The following is a 13,536-nucleotide window of genomic DNA, read 5'->3' on the forward strand; positions in this document are numbered from 1 at the left end:
AACTCATCTCAGGGTCAAATAGGACGCCAAGGTTGCGAACAGTCTAGTTCAGCCTCAGACAGTGGCCAGGGAGAGGGATGGAGTCAGTGGCTAGGGAACGGAATTTGTGGCGGGGAACAAAGACAATAGCTTTGATCTTCCCAATATTTAGTTGGGGGAAATTTTTGCTCATCCAGTTGGACATGCAATGTGACTAATCAAAGACAGCGGCGGAGTTGAAGGAAATGATGGTGAGGTAGAGCTGGGTGTCGTCAGCATACGTGTGGGACCTGATGTGTTTTCAGATGATGTCGCAGAGGGCAGCGTGTAGCTGAGAAATAGGAGGGGGCCAAGGATAGATCCTTGAGAACTCCAGAGGTAATGGTGCAGGAGCGGGAAGAGAAGCCATTACAGGTGATTCTCTGGCTATGACTGGATAGATAAGAATGGAACCAGTCGAGCGCAGTCCCACCCAGCTGGACGACGGCGTTGGAGGAGGATGGTATGGTCAACCATGTCAAAAGCTGCAGACAGATCGAGAAGGATGAGGAGGGATAGTTTACCATCGTCACAGTCACAAAGGATGTAATTTGTGATTTTGATAAGGGCCGTTTCAGAACCGTGGCAGGGACAGACACCCGAGTAGAAGGATTCAAACATGGAGTTACGGGAAAGATGGGCATGGATTTGGGAGGTGACAACACATTCAAGGACTTTGGGGAGGAAAGGGAGGTGGGAGAGGGGGCGGTAGTTTGCAAGGACAGAGGAGTTAAGGGTGTTTTTTTTTTTAAAAGGAGGGGGGTGATGATGGCAGATCTGAAGGGGAGGGGGACAGTACCTGAGGAGAGGGAACAGTTAACAATATCAGCTAACATGGGGGCCAGGAAAGGAAGTTGGATGGTAAGCAATTTGACGGGAATAGGGTTGAGGGAGCAGGAGGTGGATCTCATGGTCAAGATGAGCTCAGAGAGGGCATGAGGGGAGATGGGGAGAAACCAGAGAAAGATGTGAGTTTAGGGCTAGGGCAGGGAGGAACCTTAGGGGAAGTTTGGCTTGTTGGACTAGTGGAAGGAAGGGAAGTGGCAGAGGCAACTGAATGGATCTTAGTGACAAAGTAGTCCATGAGTTCCTCGCACTTGTTAGAACCATAGAAAAGATACAGCACAGAAGGGGGCCATTCGGCCCACCTTGTCCGCACCGGCTCGAAGAACAACCAGGTGCCCATTCTAATCCCACCTTCCAGGTGCCCATTCTAATCCCACCATCCATAGCCCTGCACCTTACAGCACTTTAGGTGCAGGTCCAGGTACTTTTTAAAAAAGAGTTGAGGGTTCTTGCCTCTACCACCAATTTGGGCTGCGAATTCCATACACCCACCACCCTCTGGGTAAAAAAGATTTTCCTCATGTCCCCTCTAATCTTTCCGCCAATCAGCTTAAATCTATGACCTCTAGTTCTTGAACTCTCCGCTAGGAGAAACAGGTACTTCCTGTCTACTCCAAGGTCTCTCACTTCCTCCACCCCTCTCAATATATTCCCGTTTACTGCGTATTCCCTTTTACTGTTTGCCCTCCCTAAGTGCATTACCTCACACTTCTCCAGGTTGAACTCCATTTGCCACTTTTCCGCCTACTCCACCAACCCATTGATATCTTCTTGGAGTCTACAGCTATCCTCTTCGCTATCAACTACACGGCCAATTATTGTGTCATCTGCAAATTTGCCAATCATGCCCCCTACATTCAAGTCCAAATTATTAATATATAAACACAAACAGCAAGGGACCCAACACTGAGCCCTGTGGCACACCACTGGAAACGGATTTCCATTCGCAAAGACATCCATCCACTTTTACCCTTTGTTTCCTGTTACTGAGCCAATTTTGGATCCAATTCGCCACATTTCCCTGTATCCCATGGGCTTTTACCTTTCTGACCAGTCCGCCATGTGGGACCTTGTCAAATGCAGATAACATCCACTGCACTGCCCTCATCAATCCTCCTAGTCACTTCCTCAAAGAATTCAATCAGATTTGTAAGGCACGACCTTCTCTGAATAAATCCATGCTGACTATCCCTGATTAAACCATGCCTTTCCAAGTGACAGTTTATCCTATCTCTCAGTATTGATTCTAATAGTTTGCCCACCACCGAGGTAGGACTGACCAGCCTATAATTGTTCGGCCTTTCCCTCGTACCCTTTTTAAACAATGGTACTACGTTTGCAGTCTTCCAGTCCCCCGGTATCTCCCCTGTATCTAGTAATGATCCTCAGAGCATCCGCTATTTCCTCCCTGGCTTCCTTCAATAGCCTAGGAAACAGTCCATCTGGTCCTGGTGACTTATCAACTTTTAAGGATTCCAGTCCCTCTCGTACTTCCTCTCTCGTTATGTTTACCTTATCCAATATTTGACACCTCTTCTCTTTAACTGCTACGTCCGGATCATCCCTTTCCTTTGTGAATATGGAGACAAAATATTCATTTAAAACCCTACCCACATCCTCTGCTTCTACACACAAGTTACCCTTATCATCCCCGATAGCTAAGGAAAAGATGGGATCTATCTTCTTGTTCTTAATGTACTGATAAAACATCTTTGGGTTTTCTTTAATCTTACTAGCTAATATTTTTTCATGCCCTCTCTTTGCTTTCTTTATTTCCTTTTTTACGTCATCTCGGTACTTTCTCTACTCCTCTAAGCTTTCTGAAGTATTTAGTTTTCTGTAACAGTCATAAGCTTTCTTTTTCTGCTTTATCTTGCCCAGTATACTTCTAGACAACCAGGGGGCTCTAAATTTGTATGTGCCACCCTTTTTCTTTGTTGGGGGCGAGGGCAGAGGGGGCAGAGGAGAGGGGTTTAAGAAGATGGTTTGTGGTGGAGAAGAGAAGCCGGGGGTTATCTTTGCATCCCAGGATGATCCTGGAATAGTCAGCAGTTTTGGCAGAGGAGAGCAGGACCCGACAGTGCTTTATGTGGTCCAGCCAGATCTGGCGATGAATGGCTAAACCAGCTTTCCGCCATAAACGTTAAAGTTTGCGTCCCTTGGACTTGAGGGAGCGGAGATGAGGGTTGTACCAGGGGAACAACCAGGGTGAGAGAGAGTAATGGTTTTAATGGGAACAAGGGCATCAAAGGTGGAGGTGAGAGTGTGATTGGGCAGATCGATAGTTGCAGAAATGTCTCGGTGAATGGAGGGCCAAAGGCTAGACAGTTGGGAATTTGTAAGTGCTGTTGTAAGTGACTCGGGGGGAAGAGTTTTTTTCCAGGGGCGAACACAGAAGGCAGTGGGGTTGAGAGGGAAAAGGGGGATGTGGGTGGAGAGGGATACAAGGAAGTGATCAGAGATGGCCTTATCCGTGATTGACACAATGGGAGTAGATAAAGCAGCCCGCTTGATTGGCACCCCATCCACCACACTAAACATTCACTCCCTTCACCACCGGCGCACTGTGGCTGCAGTGTGTACCATCCACAGGATGCACTGCAGCAACTCGCCAAGGCTTCTTCAACAGCACCTCCCAAACCCGCGACCTCTACCACCTAGAAGGACAAGAGCAGCAGGCACATGGGAACAACACCACCTGCACGTTCCCCTCCAAGTCACACACCATCCCGACTTGGAAATATATCGCCGTTCCTTCATTGTCGCTGGGTCAAAATCCTGGAACTCCCTTCCTAACAGCACTGTGGGAGAACCGTCACCACACGGACTGCAGCGGTTCAAGAAGGCGGCTCACCACTACCTTCTCGAGGGCAATTAGGGATGGGCAATAAATGCTGGCCTCGCCAGCGACACCCACATCCCGTGAACGAATAAAAAAAAAGTAGAGAGGTCACGTGAGATGGCAAGGTCGAGGGGGTGGCGGTGAATATGGGTTGGAGATTAAGGGAGGATAGGAGGGCAGTGAACTCAGAGGAGAGAGGGCATGATGAGTTGAGATGATGGCTGAAATCACTGAGGATGAAAAGTCACTCAGTGCAGAGGCTGAGGGAGGAAAGCAGTGAAGATATCTCAGTGAGAAACTTGGCATGGTACTTGGGTGGGTGATAGAGAATGATGATTTTAAAACAGAGGTGAGAGGGGTGGAAATGAGCAAAGGAGCAGAAGGTGCCAGAGGAATAGGGGGACAGACCAAAGTACGATTTGGTGATAAAGGCCACACTGCCACCATGGCAGTCTGGGCAGGGCGAGTGGTGGAAGATATAGTCAGGCGGGGAGGCTTCATTAAGTGGGAAGGTAAACAGTAAAAGAGGAGGTAGTTGAGATACTGGACGAGCTAAAAATTGATTAAAAAAGAGGTATTAGAAAGGCAGGCTGTATTTAAAGTAGATAAATCACCGGTCCGGATGAGATGCATCCTAGGTTGCTGAGGGAAGCAAGGGTGGAAATTGCAGAGGTGCTGGCCATAATCTTCCAATCATCCTTAGATACGGGAGTGGTGCCAGTGGGCTGGAGAATTGCAAATATTACACCCTTGTTCAAAAAAAGGGTGTAAGGATAAACCCGGCAACAACAGGCCAATCAGTTTAACCTCAGTGTTCGGGAAGCTTTTAGAAACAATAATCCGGGACAAAATTAACAGTCACTTGGACAAGTGTGGATTAATTAAGGAAAGCCAGCACGGATTTGTTTAAGGCAAATCATGTTTAATTAACCTGATTGAGTTTTTTGATGAGGTAACAAAGAGGGTAGATGAGAGCAATGCGGTTGATGTGGTGTATATGGACTTCCAAAAGGCATTTGATAAAATGCCACATAATAAACTTGTCAGCAAAGTTGAAGTCCATGGAATAAAAGAGGCAGTGGCAGCATGGATACAAAATTGGCTAAGTGACAGGAAACAGAGAGTAGTGGTGAACGGTTGTTTTTCAGACTGGAGGAAAGTATTCAGTGGTGTTCCCCAGGGGAACCACTGTTTTTCTTGATATACAGACAGGCTGGTGGAATGGGCAGATGAAATTTAATACAGAGAAGTGCGAAGTGATACATTTTGGTGGGAAGAACGAGGATAGGCAATATAAACTAAATGGTACAATTCTAAAGGGGGTGCAGGAACATGGAGACCTGGGGGTATATCTGCACAGGTCGTTGAAGGTGGCAGGGCAGGTTGAGAAAGCGGTTAAAAAAGCTTATGGAATCCTGGACTTTATAAATAGAGGCATAGAGTACAAAAGCAAGGAGGTTATGATAAGCCTTATAAAACACTGGTTTGGCCACAACTGGAGAATTGTGTCCAATTCTGGGCACTGCACTTTAAGAAGGACGTGAAGGCCTTAGAGAGGATGCAGAAAAGATTTACTAGAATGATTCCAGGGATGAGGGACTTCAGTTACGTGGATAGACTGGAAAAACTGGGGTTGTTCTCCTTAGACCAGAGAAGGTTCAGAGGCGATTTAATAGAAGTGTTCAAAATCATGCAGTACTTAGATAAAGAAAATAAAGAGAAACTGTTCCCATTGGTGGAAGGGTCGAGAACCAGACGACATAGATTTAAGGTGATGCAAAAGAACCAAAGGCGACAGGAAGAACTTTTTTACGCAGCGAGTGGTTATGATCTGGAATGCACTGCGTGAGGGGGTGGTGAATGCAATTCAATCGTGGCTTTCAAAAGGGAATTGGATAAATACTTGAAAGAAAAAAAAGTGCGTAGGGTTACGGGGAAAGGGCGGGGAGTGGGACTAGCTGGATTGCTCTCGCAGAGAGCCAGCACGGACTCAAAGGGCTGAATGGCCTCCTTCTGTGCTGTAACCATTCTATGATTCTAAGGAATCATCACCCGTCAGCCAGGTTTCCGTCAAGGCCATGATGTCAATGCAATTTTCATCAATAAGCTCAAGGGCCTTGTTCACAAGTGAATGGACATTCTGGAGGGAGATGCGAAGAGGGGCGGTGATAGCTGATTCGCTGGCAGAGTCCACAGGGTCAGCGCTGTAAGGGATGAGTGGGATGGGAGGGCATTTGGCTAAACTAGCCCCCAGTGGGTGTGCTGGCCGGGAAAGTCAGTAAGAATGTAGGATGGGGCAGTTGGCGTTGCTGCTCTTAAGGAGGCAGCGATGAGTGACTCAATGGGCCCTTCGGAGGATACCATGCGAAGCCTGGGACAGTGGCAGAAGAGTAGGAAGGTCAAAAACAAAACACACACACAAACCCGCACACACCCACCCACAATCGAACCTGCACGCACGCACACCCACAACACACAACCCAACCCGCGCGCACGCACACACACACAAACCAACCAACCAACCCGCGCGCACACGCAACCCAACCCGCGTGCAACCCAACCCGCGCCCACACCACACAACCCGCGCGCACACCACACAACCCACACCCGCACACACAACCACACCCGCACACACAACCACACCCGCACACACAACCACACCCGCACACACAACCACACACAAACCAACAAACACCCATCAACACACACACAGAGCCCGACACACAAAATGCACAAACATACCACACACGAGAAAACACCAGGAGCAAAGAGAACAGAGAGAGTAATGCACAGGAGCTATAAACTGGTCTCTGTTTCAGGATCCTGTTCTTCGCACTTCTGTGAATCCTCATCACCACACATCGTAAAGCAAATGTTTCGGACCAGCTGTAACCCAGGATACTATTTTTTTCCTAAATGAGTTTAAGCCCTGTGCTGCAGCCTTCAAAGTCTCAGAGTGCCTACAAATCCAGCCAAATTATAGTGGGGGTCCCCAGGAGACCCCACTCAAATATCGAGGCAGTGAGTCATACTAAATCCATGTCTCCAGGCCTCCGATAGTCACCAGAGTTTCAAAGCTCTTAACAAAAAATTCTCAGGAGTCCCAGCAGCATTTTCAGGAGCCAACGTTACTGACAGACAGTGAGCAGATGTTTCTGAAGATACTTCCAACAAATCTGTCATCCGTCAGCTCGATCTTTAAGAGTATCCGATACCTCCCAACTAAAAAAGTCAACACTCGAGTCAACGTGACATGATGCCATACAGAGCAGGAGGTCCCAGGTTCCATCCCCAGATTGTGTGGAGTTAATTAATCTCAGCTTGAGGGGTGGTGGGTGCTAGAGTTGTCCTCAGTGCCCTGGACTGGAAGAAGGGAGGCCGGGGGCGGGGTGTGGAAGGGAATCAGAGACATTCAGCTACTGATCACTATCCAGTAATACCAGCTGCATGCCTGTAGATGTCAGAAGAGCACAGGATTAGCCTCCGCTGTGATGCTACTCGGGGACGAATAGCTTGGCAACAATTAAGGATAAATTCAGTGCTTGAAGGGAGCTTGGGTTGGAGATAGGTCTACAATACTGTAGTGCTGATTGTCCAATCTGCACTCCCATGGATTGCAGCCCCTGGTTGGGTTAAAATAATTTACCCTTTATTGTCTAAGCTGACACAAGGTGAATAATTGCTTGGGAAAGGTATCTGTGCCTATGAGACTGCACACCAGCAGGAGTCAGTGTCTTCAGGAGACTACAGGGGATAAAAGTCATTAAAAATCAACAGTCCAGGACTCTAAGCCCTAAATTAGCAAAAGCTCTATTGCTTAAAACTTCAGAACCTGAGCACATAATATAGGCTAACCCTTCAGTACAATGCTGAAGAAGTGCCACATTGTTGGAGATGCCATCTTTCGGATGAGAAGTTAAACTGAGGCCCTGTCTTCCTGTTCAAGTGGATGTAAAAGGTCCCATGGCACCAATTAAAGAGGAACAGTGAATTCTCCTGGTGTCTTCGCCCATACTTATCTCTCAACCAACACCACTAAAACAGATTAGCTGGTCATTCATCATACTTGCTGTTTGTGTGTCCTTGCTGTGCACAGATTGGCTGCCACATTTTTCTACGAAACAGTTCCTACGCTTTGAAGGTAAGTCATTGGCTGTGGAGTTTTGGGATGCAGGTGCTATATAAATACAAGTGTTACTCTGGACTTCCTCCAGAAGATTATTGCATACTTTTAAAAATCCATACATTAGGGAGAGCTGAGCAGTGTGGCGGGATAGAACACCTTTCACTGCCGAGACCTGGGTTCAAATTCAGTCCCAGACTGATGGAGTGAGTGTCTACTTACTCAGGCGGCTGTATGGGTCAGTCTCAATCCAAGCCCTCGAGGGTGAGATGTACATCACAAACTACCCTGTATTCAGCATTATAACGTGCAACTATCAGTCTCACCCGCACACCACACGGATTACTGGTGTGTGAAATTAATGCGATCCTAAGGAATTTTACTCAGTTTGGAACATGGATACCACCTCTATCCAGGACAAGTGATCCGCCTCAGCCTCAACCCACTTACTCTTCAATTGGGCAAAGCGAATTTGGAATAAATCCAAAGAAAATCAAATTTATGCAATTAAACTGGGACTCCCACTACTGGTACAAAAAGAGAAAACACTGGAAATACACTTCAGGTTATTCAGCATCTGAAAGAGAAGGAAGGGTCAACGTTTCAGGGGAATCCCTTCATCCTGCCCAATAGCTGTTGAAAAGAGCAAAACTAAAAACAGTTTAAGTGCTGACTGACCTGCTGTGTATTTCCAGCATTCACAGCTTTTCTATTTATTTCAAGATCAGTCCTGTGATTGGGCTAAAAAAGAGAGGGAGGCATCTGAAAATATCAGCTGAGACTTTGACAGAAAGTAAAAGCCAAATAGAGAGGTGACAAATGAACCACATACATTATTCACATCTTATCTACAGTCACTGGAACTCGAGACCAATTAGCTCTGCAGGCCTCCGTGAAGGCCAGATGAAAAAGTCTAAATGAGGCAAGGTACACTGACATTTGCAAACGTGAAATGTGAGCAACACTCCCTAAGGCCAGCAAAGACATACAGTGCCCCAGTGCGCCTTAGATTCATGCCCTCACAGGATGAGTTTCCTATCTCAGTTATGCCACTGGCAGTGCTATAGGGATACCTGGCTCATCCCAACAGCAAGGAGAGAAGAAAACTAACCTCATGGTGCAACACAATCAGCCAGCTCAAGGACTATGACCCTTGGGCACTTGCTGGTCCTTTCACCTGCAAACAGTGCTTGACCCAATGGAACCCAAGAAAAGGTGAGGTGAAAGTCACAGGTAGGTGGAAAAGAATGCTGCGATCTAAAACCAACTGATAGTTAAAGAGTAAAGGTTTATCAGAAGCACCAAATTCTCTCAATTGTACTTCACTCACTCTTCTAATGATCTAATGGATCTAGGCCTGAAACATTAACCTGCCTTTTCCCTTTTCAGATGTCAACAGGCTTGCTGTGTACTTCCAACATTTTTGCTTTGGATTCCAGTTATGATTTTGCCATTTTTTACCTATCCCAAACCAACCCATTTTTTTTTCTGACGAGGGCCAAAGCTTCAGTGCACAGTACGTCCGATGGTCAGAAATGTAGCAGAGACTTAAAAAGTGACAACTCCAGTTCTCAAGAGTCCCACCAAGTGTCCTGGAGAATCTACACTGTTGACAAACAGTACACAGACAGCTCAGATGCGAAATGCTTCAGATAGCAGGATCCCATTGCCCCTCATTAAAAAGTCAAGAACAACTCGAACAAAGAGCCTGCACAGACACGATGTGCTGAATGGCTACCTTTAGTGTTGTAAACATCTATGGTATTATAGTATGGGCTTAAAGCAAGCAGACAATTTCGATTTTTAAACATTTTAAAGTAAATGATTGCCCAAATCTCATTCATTCTGAGGCTATTTTTATTTACTGAAGTACTTAAGTTACTTTGTTAAGGGCTCGCCAAATTCCATTCCAGGAATAATGGCAGAACATGACCAGGAGTCCTTTACATCTGTCCCTGTCGCACTTGCAGCCTGGGAAACAAAGTCATGGTGTAAGTAGGTTTAAGCAGGGTTCATTCGACTCCAAGATGGCATGCTTGGCAATGGACATTTGGCGCCAAGAGAACCCTCTGTGGCAGACTCCATAACTCAACACCTGAAATAAACAGAAAGCTCAGAGGGGAAGCGAAAAAGGAAATAAGAGGGGCAAAGAGAGAGTATGAGAATAGACTGGCGGCCAACATAAAAGGAAATCCAAAAGTCTTCTATAGGCATATAAACAGTAAATGAGTAGTGAGAGGAGGGGTGCGACCAATTAGGGACCAAAAAGGAGATCTACTCATGGAGGCAGAGGGCATAGCTGAGGTACTAAATGAGTACTTTGCATGTGTCTTTACCAAGGAAGAAGATGCTGCCAAAGTCACAGTAAAAGAAGAGGTAGTTGAGGTACTGGATGGGCTAAAAATAGATAGAGGAGGTACTAGAAAGGCTGGCTGTACTTAAAGTAGATAAGTCACCTGGTCCAGATGGGATGCATCCTAGGTTGCTGAGGGAAGTACTGGCCATAATCTTCCAATTATCCTTGGATACGGGGGTAGTGCCAGAGGGCTGGAGAATTGCAAATGTTACACCCTTGTTCAAAAAAGGGTGTAGAGATAAACCCGACAACTTCAGGCCAGTCAGTTTAACCTCGGTAGTGGGGAAACTTTTAGAAACAATAATCCGGGACAAAATTAACAGTCACTTGGACAAGTGTGGATTAATTAAGGAAAACCAGCACGGATTTGTTAAAGGCAAATCATATTTAACTAACCTGATTGAGTTTTTTGATGAGGAAACAGGGAGGGTAGATGAGGGCAGTGCGGTTGATGTGGTGTATACGGACTTCCAAAAGGTGTTTGATAAAGTGCCGCATAATAGGCTTGTCAGCAAAGTTGGAGTCCATGGAATAAAACGGGCAGCGGTAGCACGGATATGAAATTGGCTAAGGGACAGGAAACAGAGAGTAGTGGTGAAAGGTTGTTTTTCATACTGGAGGAAGGTATAGAGTGTTGTTCCCCAGGGGTCGGTACTAGGATCACTGCTTTTCTTGATATATATTAATGACTTGGACTTGGGTGTACAGGGCACAATTTCAAAATTTGCAGATAACACAAAACTTGGAAGTGTAGTGAACAGTGAGGAAGATAAGGATAGACTTCAAGAGGATATAGACAGGCTGGTGGAATGGGCGGACACGTGGCAGATGAAATTTAAAGCAGAAAAGTGTGAAGTGATACATTTTGGCAAGAACAACGAGAAGGGGCAATATAAACTAAAGGGTACAACTCAAATGGGTGCAGCAGCAGAGAGATCTGGGGGTCTATGTGCACAAATCATTGAAGGTAGCAAGGCAGGCTGAGAGAGTGGTTAAAAAAGCATACGGGATCCTGGGCTTTATAAATAGAGGCATAGAGTACAAAAGCAAGGAGATTATGATGAACCTTTATAAAACACTGGCTCGGCCACAACTGGAGTATTGTGTCCAGTTCTGGGCACCACACTTTAGGAAGGATGTGAAGGCCTTAAAGAGGGTGCAGAAGAGATTTACTAGAATGGTGCCAGGGATGAGGGACTTCAGTTATGCGGATAGACTGGTGAAACTGGGCCTTAGAGCAGTGAAGGTTGAGAGGAGATTTGATAGACGTGTTCAAAATCATGAAGGGTCCAGATGGAGCAGATAGAGAGAAGCTGTTCCCATTGGCGGTAGGGTCAAGAACCAGAGAACACAGATTTAAGGTGATTGGCATAAGAACCAAAGGCAACATGAGGAAAAACTTTGTTACACAGCGAGTGGTCAGGATCTGGAATGCACTGCCCGAGGGGGTGGTGGAGGCAGATTCAATCATGGCCTTCAAAAGGGAACTGGATAAGTACTTGAGGGAAAAAATTTGCAAGGCTACGGGGATTGGGTGGGGGCGTGGGGCTAGCTGGATTGCTCTTGCAGAGAGCTGGCACTGACTCGATGGGCCGAATGGCCTCCTTTCGTGCTGTAACCATTCTATGATTCTAGGTACCAAGCCTCAGTCTTGCAGCTGATCCCACTATCTATATCGCTCCCTCTACCTCTACGGACTGGAAGGAAGGTCAAGACACTTTTATACCACAGGACTGTAACCGACGGCAGGTACCAACCCATACACCCTCTGCCTGCTACACCCCTTAGTATAAATGACCCAACCTATGCGGAACAGATGGCATTGTAGACCCAAGAAAATGTGGGTTGGTATAAGACCTCCAGCTCTTGTAAACACAGGGAGCCAACCCCACCTGCCCCCCACCCCTCCTTTCCTGCATTTGCAATCAAACCTTCAAATTACATAGCAAAGCAACATTTCAGAAGGTTGTGGTTCAAGTCCAACTCGAGACTTGAGCACAAAATCTAGGCTGGCCGAGGCCCCCATCTGTCCTCTCAGGTGGACGTAAAAGGTGTCCCGGCCAATATTTATCCCCCAACAAACATCACCAAAAACAGATTATCTGATAATTATCACATTGCTGATTATGGGATCTTGCTGTGTGTAAAATTGCCGGCCCCGTTTCTTACATTACAACAGTGACTATACTTGAAAAACACTTCATTGGCTGTAGCACTTTGGGACGTCCCGAGGTGGTGAAAAGCATAATAAAAATGCAAGTTTTCTTCCTTTCTATGGGTAAACACCACCTCCGACATCACGTCTCCTTCAAGTTGCCGGGTTAACGGGAGAGAACACACAATGTCACCATGGAAGAAACAGCCAGCAGAAGCAGTGAGGTTGGCGGGCAAAAACACACCGATCTGCAGAAATATTAGCTGAGTTCGGTAATGGTAATAAATCAAACTAGCAGTACACATTCAGCCGAATGACTTTCAGTTTGTCCTACTCAATACAGGACACTTGGTTGCTATGGTGAGGAAGGAGCTTTGTACCGTTTTAACCTGACACCAATACTGCCAGTAGGGTTGCCAACCCTCCAGGGCTGCCCTGGAATCTCCAGGAATTGAAGATTAATCTCCTGGACTCTGCTGCGAGCAACCCAGGAGAAAAATCATTGGGGCTTTAAAAAAAGATGACCCAGAATGTACTGCGAAAATAACAACGAGGGTAATGACGCTCACCGTTGTTTATGTGCAAATCGGACAGCTACTTCCGCCGAGCGCACAGGCGCAGTTAAACGTGAAAATCCGGAAGTTGCTGTTCGAGACGCACTGCCCCTCTGTCATCATTGTGAAAATGGCATCTCGCAGTCTGACTCACCATTCAAAAACAGCGAACGGCATGACGTTCCTGTATTTACACGGCAGATACGAACTAAACTCGCCACAGAAAGTTGGGGCTTGTCCATCCCAGTCTAAGTATCCTTTTAACAACGTGATAAGTCTTAATTACTGCCAAACAACCACCTCTCTGGCACTGAAAATTAACTTTTACAAATGTTGAGTCTCGTTCCTACAGATTTTAATTGTTGTTGGAAATTTTTTTTTAAAAATTAAATAATTTTTTTAAAACTTTTTCTGTGTCTCTTTTTTCGCTCTCAATCCAATCTTTCTTTCTCCCTCTTTATTTCACTTTCTGTACCTGATTTGACATTGAATTCACCATTCTAACTTACACTTCCTGGTTCAGACTCTGCCCTGTTCATTAACAATCTGACCGGTTAAGGAGATACACAGTTGCTTGCCCCGTTCACACTGGTCCCAGATGCCCTGTAGTGGGTGCCATGCTGTTTGGAGCTCTAACTTACA

At 46.2% G+C, this 13,536-nt stretch overlaps 1 protein-coding gene across 4 annotated transcripts in view; it reads right to left on the reverse strand.

Moving 5' to 3' along the window:
• Nucleotides 1–13,536, reverse strand: part of pknox2 (pbx/knotted 1 homeobox 2) — a 343,270-nt gene that overhangs the window by 198,891 nt on the left and 130,843 nt on the right. The window lies entirely within an intron of this gene.

The sequence above is a fragment of the Heptranchias perlo genome, chromosome 33, assembly GCF_035084215.1.
Source record: "Heptranchias perlo isolate sHepPer1 chromosome 33, sHepPer1.hap1, whole genome shotgun sequence".
In the NCBI taxonomy this organism is placed as follows: Eukaryota; Metazoa; Chordata; class Chondrichthyes; order Hexanchiformes; family Hexanchidae; genus Heptranchias; species Heptranchias perlo.